This window comes from Macaca fascicularis, chromosome X, assembly GCF_037993035.2.
Source record: "Macaca fascicularis isolate 582-1 chromosome X, T2T-MFA8v1.1".
Lineage (NCBI taxonomy): Eukaryota > Metazoa > Chordata > Mammalia > Primates > Cercopithecidae > Macaca > Macaca fascicularis.
The window spans coordinates 94,532,016-94,545,513 of NC_088395.1; positions in this window are offsets into that span (position 1 = coordinate 94,532,016).

Here is a 13,498-nt window from a genome sequence, read left to right on the forward strand (position 1 = left end):
CAAACTCAGCTCTTCAGAAATTAAGGAACCAATTTCTCCTCAAATATTGGCTTTGGCTCTCAGGATCCCTTGGTCAACTTAACCATTATTTTGTTCCCTATCTAAGTGTACAAGAAAAAAAAAAAAAAAAAAAAAAGAGGGTAGAACATGAAAATCCCTGAGAATTTTCAAAAGCCAAATGTTATACCCCCGAAGTATTGCCATTTACTACTGGTTTCTTTCTGACACGGTCAGATGTAACAAACCTCCAACTGGATGTAAGCCAGTTAATTATTGGATCCAATTCAATCCTGGACTCAGTCCAGTTTCTTTTATGACTTCCAGACGCAGTGTGGATCAGAAGTTTGCTCAAAGAAACTCGGGGAGTGCAAAACACAAATCTATGGAGCTTCAGAATCTGAGAGAGAATTTATCACATTCCCCATTTGCTCTGAGAGACCAGTGGACACTATGGGTCCAGTGTATACCTTTCTTGGTCACTCAGCACACAGGGGGGGCTGTTAGAAGCTCTACTTTAGATCCCACTTCTGATATCATTTGTTGAAAGAAAAACTTTAGCTGACTTAAATTTAAGAGTTTAATTGAGCAAAGAAAAATCTGTAAATTAGGGAGACTCCTAAGCCAGAGTAGTCTCAGAATCTCCATCACAGCCGTGTGCTGAAAAAAGATTTATGAACAGAAAAATCCAAGTGATGTACAGGAAACAGAAGTGAGGTACAGAAATAGCCAGATTGGTTAAGCTTGGCATTTGTCATATTTGAACACTGTTTGAAAAGTTGGCTACCTTTGACTGCCCAAAGTCAGTGATTGGCATAAGAGTAGGCTACAGTCTATTTACAACTCTATTTAGATTTGTGAACCCTTAATATCTGAAACGGGTCTCAGTAAATTTAGAAATTTCATTTTGCCAAAGTTAAGGATGTGCGCCCATGATATAGACTCAAGAGATCCTAATGACATGTGCCCGGGGTGGTCCGAGCACAGCTTGGTTTTATACATTTTTGGGGAGACATGAGACATCAATCAACATATATAAGCTAAACATTGGTTCAGTCTGGAAAGGGGAGACAACTGGAAGCAAAAGTAAGACAAAATGGGGAGGGTCTTCCAGAGTCAGATAAGCAACAAGTAGCTGCATTCTTTTGAGTTTCTGATAAGCCTTTCCAAAGGAGGCAATCAGATATGCATTTATCTCAGTGAGTAGAGGGATGACTGAATAGAATGAATGAAAGGCAGGTTTGCCCTAAGCAGTTCCCAGCTTGACTTTTCCCTTTAGTTTAGAGATTTTGGAGTCCCAAGATTGATTTTCCTTTTATAGGCTACAGTTCACATTGTACAGAGAAACCATTAGTCTAAACTTAAAATATGCAAGAAGGCAGATTTAGGTTAAACTTGATTTAACAGAGTAATGTTTTGAAAATGTAATACATCTTCTTATTACTGAAAGGACATCTGGCAAAGCCATAAATAAAAAACAACTTTTGGATATAGCCACTTTTTATTTCCTTGTTGAACTTGTAAACCAAAAATAAAAATCTAATGCCTCTCAACCATCTGCATGGACCCCTCTTTTCAGCCAAGTGGCATTTCAGAGTTAACCTAAAAAACTGGTTCAGGCTATGACGGGGAGTGAGGGTTGGACATGCTTCATTATGCCCTCCTCCCTATTGTAATTCAGGAAAAGTCAACCAGCATTTAACATCAACACAGACTTTAAGCCTGATTTTTTAAAAAAACAAAAAGCAACGACGACAAACAAACCACATTGATAGTCTATTCTCTCTAAAGCCTGCTACTGGAGGCTTCATCTGCATGATAAAACTTTGGTCTCCACAACCTTTTTATCAAAAGCAAGGCATTCCTTTCTACTGATAACTCTTTTTAACCAATTGCCAGTTCAAAAAATTTTAAATCTACCTATAACCTGGAAGCCTACCCACCTGCTTAGTTATCCTGCCTTTCTGGACCAAACCAATTTGTATCCTAAATGTATTTGCTTGATGTCTCATATCTCTCTATGGGTGACTATTGTTTAAGCTATTATTATCTTCTTGCTTAGCAGTTTATTTATTCCCTTCACCAGCTGCTGGTTGCAAAACTAGCTAGGTGCATGGAATTTCCCATGAAGGGATGCAAATCTTTCTTTATTCACATGCTTTGAAGAGGGGATAGCAACCTGGCAGGCCCCTAAGAGGGACTCCTACTCCATTTCAATTGCAATCTCTCTCTCACTGTAAGAAAAATGTATCAAACCTCCTTCAGCAATTCACATTTTGATTCACCAACAGTAGCCAAAATAATGGGTGTGCAAATATGTTCTAATAGAGCTTAGTAAGATTGATAGTAATAATAATAAAAGCTAACATTTAGTACATGTTTGCTAAAGGTAAAGCATTGTGCTAAATGCTTAACATGATTTTTCTAATTTAATTCTTACAACAACCCCACAGAGTACATATTATTATTATCCCAATGTTACCAATGACAGAACTGAGGCACAGAGGTGATGGCAATTTCCTAGGGTAACACAACTAAGTGGTTGAGTAAGGATGTTAATTAGGCAGTCTGATTTCACAATTGCCAGTCTTTGAAAATTTTATCCTGCTTGCCACATCAGATTTATCTATGGGACTACTTTTTACCTCACCTATCCCTTAAGATGTCATCACTTTATAAAATAGCTTGATTTTTTCCTTTCATAGACTCTCAAGTAATGCAGCATTGTTTGCATGGTAGCTCTCTAAAGAGGGGCATAAGTCTCTTTAAGAGGTCAACATGAAGTAGAATGACATGTAAATCTGCCTCATGTAAGTGGCAGAACAGGAGGATTTATTTTATTTTATTTATTTTTATTTATTTATTTTATTTTTAAATTTTTTATTATACTTTAAGTTCTAGGGTACATGTGTACAATGTGCAGGTTTGTTACATATGCATACATGTGCCATGTTGGTGTGTTGCACCCATTAGCTCGTCATTTACATTAGGTATATCTCCTAATGCTGTCCCTCCCCCTCCCCCTACCCTACAACATGCCCCGGTGTGTGATGTTCCCCTTCCTGTATCCAAGTGATCTCATTGTTCAATTCCTACCTATGAGTGAGAACATGCAGTATTTGGTTTTCTGTTCTTGAGATAGTTTGCTGAGAATGATGGTTTCCAGCTGCATCCATGTCCCTACAAAGGACACGAACTCATCCTTTTTTATGGCTGCATAGTATTCCATGTTGTATATGTGCCATATTTTCTTAATCAGTCTGTCATTGATGGACATTTGGGTTGGTTCCAAGTCTTTGCTATTGTGAATAGTGCTGCAGTAAACATACGTGTGCATCTGTCTTTATAGCAGCATGATTTATAATCCTTTGGGTATATACTCAGTAATGGGATGGCTGGGTCAAATGATATTTCTAGTTCTAGATCCTTGAGGAATCGCCACAGTGTCTTCCACAATAGTTGAACTAGTTTACAGTCCCACTAACAGTGTAAAAGTGTTCCTATTTCTCCACATCCTCTCTAGCACCTGTTGTTTCCTGACTTTTTAATGATCGCCATTCTAACTGGGTGTGAGATGGTATCTCATTGTGGTTTTAACTTGCATTTCTCTGATGGCCAGTGATGATAAAGTACTTACTCATACTATAAGATACAGTAGCTAGTTGGTACCTCACTTGAGTTTACCTATTTTTAACATACTCTGCCTTCAGCACTTTTATCAGAAATAAGTGGCTTCTCTTGACATTCAGTTTTCTGTCTATAAATAAAGATTATATTTGTTTCGTAGCGAATAATTTTTTGTGATGATTATGGATATCTATCTATCTATCTATATTTATTTATCTATCTATCTACCTAGTCACACATCTCTTACCTATGGGGATGCATTCTGAGAAATGCACCATTAGGCAGTTTTATCATTGTGTAAACATTATAGTGTATATTTATACAACCTAGATAGTATAGTCTACTACATAGTATGTTATTTATAGCATAAATAGGCTATATGCTATAGCCTCTTTCTTCTAGGCTACAAACCTGTACATAATGTTACTGTACTGAACACTGTATGCACTGTACCACAATGGTATTTGTGTATTCTGAACGTATCTACATGTAGAAGAGGTACAGAAAAAATATGGTATAAAAGATTAATAAAATGGTACACCTTTATAAGGCACTTATCTAGGAATAAAACTTTCAGGACAGGAAATTGCTGTGGGAAAGTCAGTGAATGAGTGGTGAGTAAATGTGAAGGCCTAGGACATGACTGTACTGTAGATATTTAAAGCTATACTAGCTTTGTAAAAAGTTCTTTTTTTTCTTCAATAATAAATTAATTTTACCTTACTCTAAATTTTTTATTTTATAAGCTTTCAATGTTGTTTAACTTTTTGAGTCTTTTATAATAACACTTAATTTAAAACACAAGCACAGTGTACAGCTGTACAAAAATATTTTCTTTTTAATGTCCTTATTCTATACATTTTTTTCTATAAAATTTAAGACACAAACACACACGTTATCCTAGGGCTAAACAAGGTCAGGATCATCAATATCACTGTCTTCTACCTTCATATCTTGCCTCACTGGAAAGTCTTCAGAGGCAACAACATGCACGGAGCTGTCATCTCCCATGATAATAACGCCTTCTTCTGGAATACCTAATGAAGAACCTGCTTGAGGCTGTTTTATAGTTAACTTTTTAAATAAGTGGCAAGAGTACACTCTAAAATAACAATAAAGACTATGGTATAGTAAATACATAAACCAATAATATAGTGGTTTATTATCATTATCAAGTATTATGCACCACACATAATCGTATGTGCTATACTTTTATACTACTGGCAGCACAGTAGGTTTGTTTACAACAGCATGACCACAAACATGTGACTAGTGCATTGCACTAAAATGGCTAAGACATCACTAGGCAACAGAAATTTTTCGGCTTCATTATAATCTAATGGATCATTATTGCACATGTGATCTGTCATTGACAGAAATATCATTATGTGTTATATGATTGTATATCTACATACATATTATACATATATGTATGTGTCTGGATAGATGAATAAATTGATAGACGAAGGCTGATATGTAGAGTGGAAAAGTAGCTGTGGTTCATGGGTGATCAAACTAGCAATAAAAGAATTTCAATCTCAGTTACATATTTTCAGTTATATTAAGTGATAGAGTCTGCTTCCATTAAGATCTTTAATGTACTCAACTAAGTAAAACTGTTTTAACTTTTTCATTTCCAAAAGGTATATAGTTGATGTCCATATCATGGTTCACATCAAGGATTCATCTGAAATCATAATGGAGTTTTAAACTGAGTCTTAATTATGCTAATTTTTTATTTACAATTGAGTCTTAACCTTCATTACAGTAAATATTTTACTTATATATTTGTCTTTGTGTTTGTGTTTGTATCCATATTTGTCTACATCATTGTTGAATTCTAGCACACTGATATGGTTTGGCTGTGTCCCCATCCAAATCTCATCTTGAACTGTAACTCCCACAATGTCCATGTGTCATGGGAGCAACCCAGTGGGAGGTAACTGAATCATGGGGCATGTTTTTCCCATGCTGTTCTTGTGATAGTGAGTAAGTCTCATAAGGTCTGAGGGCTTTAAAAACAAGAGTTTGCCTACACAAGCTCTCTCTTTACCTGCTGTCATCCATGTAAGATGTGACTTGCTCCTTCTTGCCTTTTGTCATGATTATGAGGGCCCCCCAAGCCATGTGGAACTGTAAGTTCATTAAACTTCTTTTTTTTCTTTGTAAATTGCCCAGTCTCTGGTATATCTTTCTCAGCAGTATGAAAACAGACTAATACACAGACTGAAAGTACAGCAATTTTTAGTATGCTTTAAATTTGAAAAATGATAAAAGGCAATATTGCCAAGGAGGACTTTAAAATACACTGCAAATCTAGGCAATGCCATTTAGGACATAGGCATGGGCAAAGACTTTATGATGAAATTGCCAAAAGCAATTGCAACAAAAGTAAAAATTGACAAATAGTATCTAGTTAAACTAAAGAGCTTCTGCACAGCAAAAGAAACTATCATCAGAGCAAACAGACAACCTAGAGAATGGGAGAAAATTTTTGCAATCTACCCATCTGACAAAGGTCTAATATCCAGAATTTACAAGAAACTTAAACAAATTTACAAGAAAAAAATAACCTCATCAAAAAGTGGGCAAAGGACATGAATAGACACTTCTCAAAAGAAGACATTTATGCGGCCAACGAACATATGAAAAAAAGCTCAACATCACCGATCATTAGAGAAATGCAAATCAAAACCATAATGAGATACCATTTCATCTGTCAGAATGGCAATTATTAAAAAGTCAAGAAAAAACAAATGCTGATGAGGCTGTAGAAAAATAAGAATGCTTTTATACTGTTGGTGGGAACATAAAATGGTTCAATTATTGTGAACGACAGTTTGGTGATTCCTCAATGATCTAGAACCAGAAATACCATTTGACCCAGCAATCCCATTACTGAGTATACACCCAAAAGAAAATAAAATAATTCTATTATAAAGATACATGCACATGTATTTTTATTGCAGCACTATTCACAATAGCAAAGACACGAAACCAATCCAAATGCCCATCAATGATTGACTGGATAAAGAAAATGTGATTCATATATACCATGGAATACTATGCAGCTATAAAAAGGAATAAGATTATGTCATCTGCAGGGACATGAATGAAGCTGGAAGCCATCATTCTCAGCAAGCTAACACAGGAACAGAAAACCAAATACTGCATGTTCTCACTCATAAGTGGCAGGTGAAAAATGAGAACACACGGACACAGGGACGGGTACAACACAACATACTGGGGCCTGTTGGTGGGGGCGAGGGGAGGGAGACCATCAGAAAACACAGCTAATGAATGGGGGGCTTAATACCTAGGTGCAGCAAACCACCATGGAGCATGTTTACCTATGTTACAAACATGCACTTTCTGCACATGTATCATCCCAGAACTTAAAATAAAATTTTAAAAATAAAAAAAACACTTCAACTTTTCTTAAATGTATTATTTTAAAATGTATGCAACATATACATATTATATAATAGTTTCTTGAAGGGAAATATTCATATTGAAGTAACAAATAACAATACATACAAGCTTAAAATTTCAATAATCCTACACTTAACAGCAATTAATATACCTGACCGTTGGATAATAAAATATACAGGCAAATACAGGCTATCAAACACAAAAATCACTGAAAGTAGAAGAGAAAAAAAAGGAATCATCACACTTGTAAGTGAAAAGTAGAAAATAAATAATATTTGTCATATCTGAATTGGACCATGGAACATATAAATTAATATTTCATAGGATAATTATAGTTAATTGTCTGCAAGTTAGTGCTTCTGTACTGTTCATCATAAATTTCATTATATGTCAGATAAACTACACGTTCATGGCCTTACTTCATGGTCGTGTTCGTTTATTCCTAAAAATATTTTAAACATTGCAAGTAAAGCATAATCCAGGAGGAACTTCATAAGATAGTGTACTATCTTTCATTATGAACAGGCAGTGTTTCACCCAAACCATTCTGGATATGCTTTTAAGAATACATACGCAGATACTCTTCACTAATTAGTGCATGCCAGTATTTAAAATTCTGCATCTATTCTACATGCTTTTTCTGTAGTTTCACACAGTTTCTAATGAAAACCAAAAATAGATAATTCATTTATTCCCTACGTGAGTTTTACCTAGATCCTTTAACATTCTTCCAAAAGTTATCACATGAAACTTCAATTTTGCTAATACATACAATTTTCATTTGTCAGACATACCTCAATAAAGTGGGGGAAAATAAAATAACAAGAGCAGTTTGGGACTCTAGTTGCATATTTTAAAAACGGTGAAGTTATGTGATGAATTTTTGATGGGTAATATATTAAAACACAATAAACTATAAACTACATTATCTCCAATGGGGAAAGATAATTTGCAAACATTTAAATAATTCCCCCCAAATAGTAAGGCAGAAAAAGTTACTCAAAGGCATTTCAAGATATTAGGTGACTTAGTAAGTAATAAAGCTGCAGTGCTCAAGGTGATCAGCCCCTTGTTCAAATGTCAGTGTTAATATCGAGCATGATTTTCTATATATGAGGTCTCAAGACTATTACTATGACATATAGTAACCTGCTAGGTGATCTGATTACTTCTGACCTTTTAAAAGTTCCAAAGAGCAAAAATAGTTGAAAAGTGTTTATGCATATATGACACAATGCTGGAAATCCATATCTGAACTATAGTCAAGAACATATCTAATGTTCGCAAATTTCTGACAAGGCTTACAGGAAATAGTTTCTTGGATGGTTCGGCATCATGAAAACCTGTCATTTGTTGTAGCTGAACAGTGACAAGAGACATAAATATGATTAATTTTCTATCAACATGCCATATAAGAATAATTGCAATACATAGCACATTTTCAAAATTTGGGAACCGTTGCCCAAAACCACCATTTATTTGACTCCTATAAAATTTTGTCAAAAGCTGTTTTTTCTGAAATTGGATTTCTAACATCATTTTTTTTTTTTTTTGAGACGGAGTCTCGCTCTGTCGCCCAGGCTGGAGTGCAGTGGCGCGATCTCGGCTCACTGCAAGCTCCGCCTCCCGGGTTCCCGCCATTCTCCTGCCTCAGCCTCCTGAGTAGCTGGGACTACAGGCGCCCGCCACCGCGCCCGGCTAATTTTTTGTATTTTTAGTAGAGACGGGGTTTCACTGTGGTCTCGATCTCCTGACCTTGTGATCCGCCCGCCTCGGCCTCCCAAAGTGCTGGGATTACAGGCTTGAGCCACCGCGCCCGGCCTCTAACATCATTTAGTACCATATTATGAGAGAAAATAAAGTATATTTTATATACATGTAAATATGTATATATGTATTTAAAATATACCTTCTATATGTAAATTGTGTATATATATATAAAACTTGTGTATATATCATATACATAGACACACAAACACACCGCCCAAAAGGCATTGATATTTGATGTATAGAAAATAGAAAAGTAGATTTTTCATGGTCAATTTAAGCTTTAAAATTACATTTTATCAATGTGTTAATTGCAAGAAATAACATGTACCCAAAATAAATTTGCAATATATAGTTAAGATTTTGATTAATGGATGCTTCACATTGCAAAATAGTTGGAATTGAAGCAGCTGACTCAAACAATTATGCAATAATAGTTGTCACCATATCTCACATTGGGGTAATGTAAAGAAAGAGCTAAACAGCCGAAAATCTTCTTAAGCTGGTAAGCAACTTCAACAAAGTCTCAGGATACAAAATCAATGAGCAAAAGTCTTTAGCATTCCTATACAACAAGTGAAGCTGAGAGCCAAATCACGAATGAACTCCCATTCACAATGGAAATATATATATATATATCATATACTATATATAATATATATTATATATAACACATTATATATAGTATATATTATATAATATACAATATAGATTATAAATTATTATATATAATAATATATTATATATTATATGTATTTTTCATATGGAAAGACATTTCATACTCATGGATAGGAAGAATCAATATTGTTAAAATAACCATACTGCCCAGGGAAATTTATAAATTTGATGCTATTCCCTTTAAACTACCATTGACACTCTTCACAGAACTAGGGAAAACTATTTTGAAATTCATACCGAATCAAAAAAGAGCTCTAATAGTCAAGGCAATTCTAAGCCAAAAGAACAAAGCTGAGTGCATTATGCTGCCCAATTTCAAACTATATTACAGGGTTACAGTAACCAAAACAAGATGGTACTGGTACAAAAAACCTCCACACAGTTGGACTAATGAAACAGAACAGAGAGCCTAAAATTAAGGCCAAACACCTACAGCCATGTGATTTTCAAAAGAGCAGACAAAATATGCAATGGCATAAGGATTCCCTACTAAATAAATGTCGCTGGGATAACTAGCTAGCCATATGCAGAAAATTGAAGCTGGATCCCTTACCTATATCATATAAAAAAAATCTCAGATGAATTAAGGACTTAAATGTAAAACCAAAAACTATTAAAACCCTGAAAGAAAACCCAGGCAATAACATTCAGGACATAGACACAGGCAAAGATTTCATGACAAAGATGCCAACACCTATTGCAACAAAAGCAATAATTGAAAATATAATTAAACTTAAGAGCTTCTGCACAGAAAAAACAAAACAAAACAAAACAAAAAACAACTATCAACAGAGTGAACAGACAACCTAAAGAATGGGAGAAAATTTTTGCAAACTATGCATCTGACAAAGGTCTACTATCCAGTGTCTATAAGGAATTTAAACCAATTTACAAGAAAGAACAACCCAATTAAAAAGTGGGCAAAGTACATAAACAGACGCTTTGCAAAAGAAGATACGTGTGGTCAACAATCAGATGAAAAAAAAAAGTTCAACACCACTGATCATTAGAGAAATGCAAATCAAAAACCACAATGAGATATCATCTCACACCAGTCGGAATGGCTATTATAAAAAGTCAAAAAACAAAACAAAACAAAACAAAAAAACAGATGCTGGTGAGGCTGTCCAGAAAAAGCAACACTTGTATACTGTTGGTGGGAGTGTAAATTAGTTCAACTGTTCTGTAAGACAGTGGGGTGATTCCTCAAAGACTTAAAAACAAAAATACTATTTGACCCATCAATCCCATTACTGGGTATATGCCCAAAAGAGTATAAATTATTCTATTATAAAGACACATGGATGTGTATGTTCATTGCAACACTATTCACAATAGCAAAGACATGGAATCAACATGAATGCCCATTAAAGGTAAAATGGATAAAGAAAACGTGGTACATATACACCGTGGAATACTATATGGCCATAGAAAATAATGAGATCATGTCCTTTGCAGGGATGTGGATAGAGGTGGAGGCCGTGTTCCATAGCAAACTAACATAGAAACAGAAAACCAAATATGTCATGTTCTCATAAGTGGGAGCTAAATGATGAGAACACATGGACACATAGAGGGGAACAACACACATGGGGGCTTATCCAAGGGTAGAGGGTGGGAGGAGGGAGAGGATGAGAAAACATAACTAATGGATTCTAGGCTTAATACCCGGGTGATGATATAATCCATACCCAAAAAAACCCATGAAACACATTTACTTATGTAACAAACCTGCACATGTAACAAATGTATGTAACAAACTTACGTAACAAATCTGCACAGGTACCCCAGAACTTAAAATAAAAGTTAAAAAAAATAATAAAGGCAACACAAAAGTAAAAAGAAAGAAAGATAGATATATTTCTAAGTAAGTTTAATTAAATTGAAATACATACATTTACTATTTTGTCAATCTTTATTAGATAGCTCACCAACATGTCTGTCTGCTAAATTGACAGATCAATTTATCATTTTCTGAGCATATAGTAGCATAAGTAGATTTTAAAAGAAACTGGTTCTCAAGGTGAGCCCAACTGACCATCACGTGTAAGCAAGATAATAATAATGAAAATTGAGTAAAGGATATTTTATGAAAATCATATGGTTTGAAAAAAATTAAAATCACTCGGGTCACGCTGGGTATCTCAAAAGTAGACATCAATGAAAAGAGTCAAACTCTGTAAAATATTTGAAAAGATTTATTCTGAGCCAAATATGAGTGACCATGGACCATGACACAACCCTCAGGAGGTCCAGAGAACCTTACAGGTAGATTTTAAAATGTTCTGGTTGACAGTTGGTTGAGTTTATCTAAAGACCTGGGATCAACAGAAAGGAAATGTTTAGGTTAAGATACAGAGTTGTGGAGACCAAGTTTTACTGAGCAGAGGAAGCTCTTAGAGAGCTGACTTTAGAAAGAGCAGGTTGTAAAATGTTTCTTATCAGACTGAAAATAGTGCCTGGCTCTTACTTGATTATATCCTGGGTCTTGAAAGAAGAAGAAAAAGGTTGAGGGAAGGGGATTCTTTATAGAATGTGGATTTTTTCTCAGAGGAGACAACCTTGCAAGGCAATTTAAAGATATGACAAGGAAATATATTTGGGGTTTAAATATTTTGATTTATTTTCTGATTCTTTATGTGATGTTATGCCAGAGCCAGGTTGGAAAGCATGTCACATTATATAGAGTTAAATAAACCGCCCCCCTCCCTGCCCATGAGACTTTATGATTTGTAGGGTGTGACTCCCCAGGCCCCTTAGGTAAGAATTTGGGCAAGATAAAAATCAGAGATTAGTCCTTAGAGAGAAACTCAGGGTTTCTCTTTAAACAAATATCCAAAGTTTCTTCAAGCTTTCTGCAGGATTGCTTTCCCTGGGAGCCCCTCCTTTTCAAAGTACACACACACAAACACAGACACACACCGCACATTTGTTTCTTTGTGTATCATTGTTTTACCTCAATAGTTCTACAATCTTTCTTACTTCTCTTGAGGCAACGATTCTTTACCGTTTTCAGATTACATGTGCCTTTTGAGGTTCAGATAAAATTGATTGAAACGTCCCCAGACAAACATTGTGTTCTGCTCCTGAAAAAAGGCAGTTTACAGAAGTTTCTCCTAGAAGCCTTCCCAAAGTTCTGAGATAAAATTTCCTATGAAGAGGATAATCCCTTATGGTTTCCAGAAAATCAAAGAGCTTATGCATTAGAGTCCCTATGACTACAGTTGCAGAAAAGGCCGGCACTTACTCTGTGTTTCCTTAATATTTTTTGACTATTCTGAGATTTCACTCAATTGACTTACTTCTGAGGATGTAGATCAGTGTCTCCACCCTTAACAGGGTCAAGTACTCCACCCTTTAATAAAAAACACTGAGTGTGTGTGTGTGTGTGTGTGTGTGTGTGTGTATGTGTGAATACTGGTTAAGACCATATATTCTCTCTCTCTATATATATGTGCAATATCTGTAATTAACAATATTTCCAAAGCAGTCCATGTTTGGCATGTAATAATTAAAAAACCTTGATTCTATTTTCATTTTAAACATAAACTTTCAGATTCTCAGACTTTTGTCTGAGAATTAGAAATGTACAGTACATACACACATACACATATTGTCATATTTTGAAGGGATGCATCTGAAATGTCTCCATATAAGAAGTTAGTCATATGCTCAACTGTAATTCACTGATATGTAAAGCTTTAGATCATTGGTACTTAAAATAGCAACAGTTATATTATTAATTTCTCTAATTTTATTACCTGGATGTTTTAAAATCTGTACAATTCTTAGATGTCTCCTTTGAGAGAACACAGGAATGGCCAGAATTAACAAAAAGATGATGAAGGAGGGAAATATAATAGTCGGCATGAGCAGAATCCCAATTTAGAGACAGTAAGATTCATATACATTTCATATGCTCTATTAATCAGTTTTGGTTTTTTTGCTCCCATGAATAGAAAAAAAAAAAAAAAAAAAAAACTAAAGAAGAAAATAG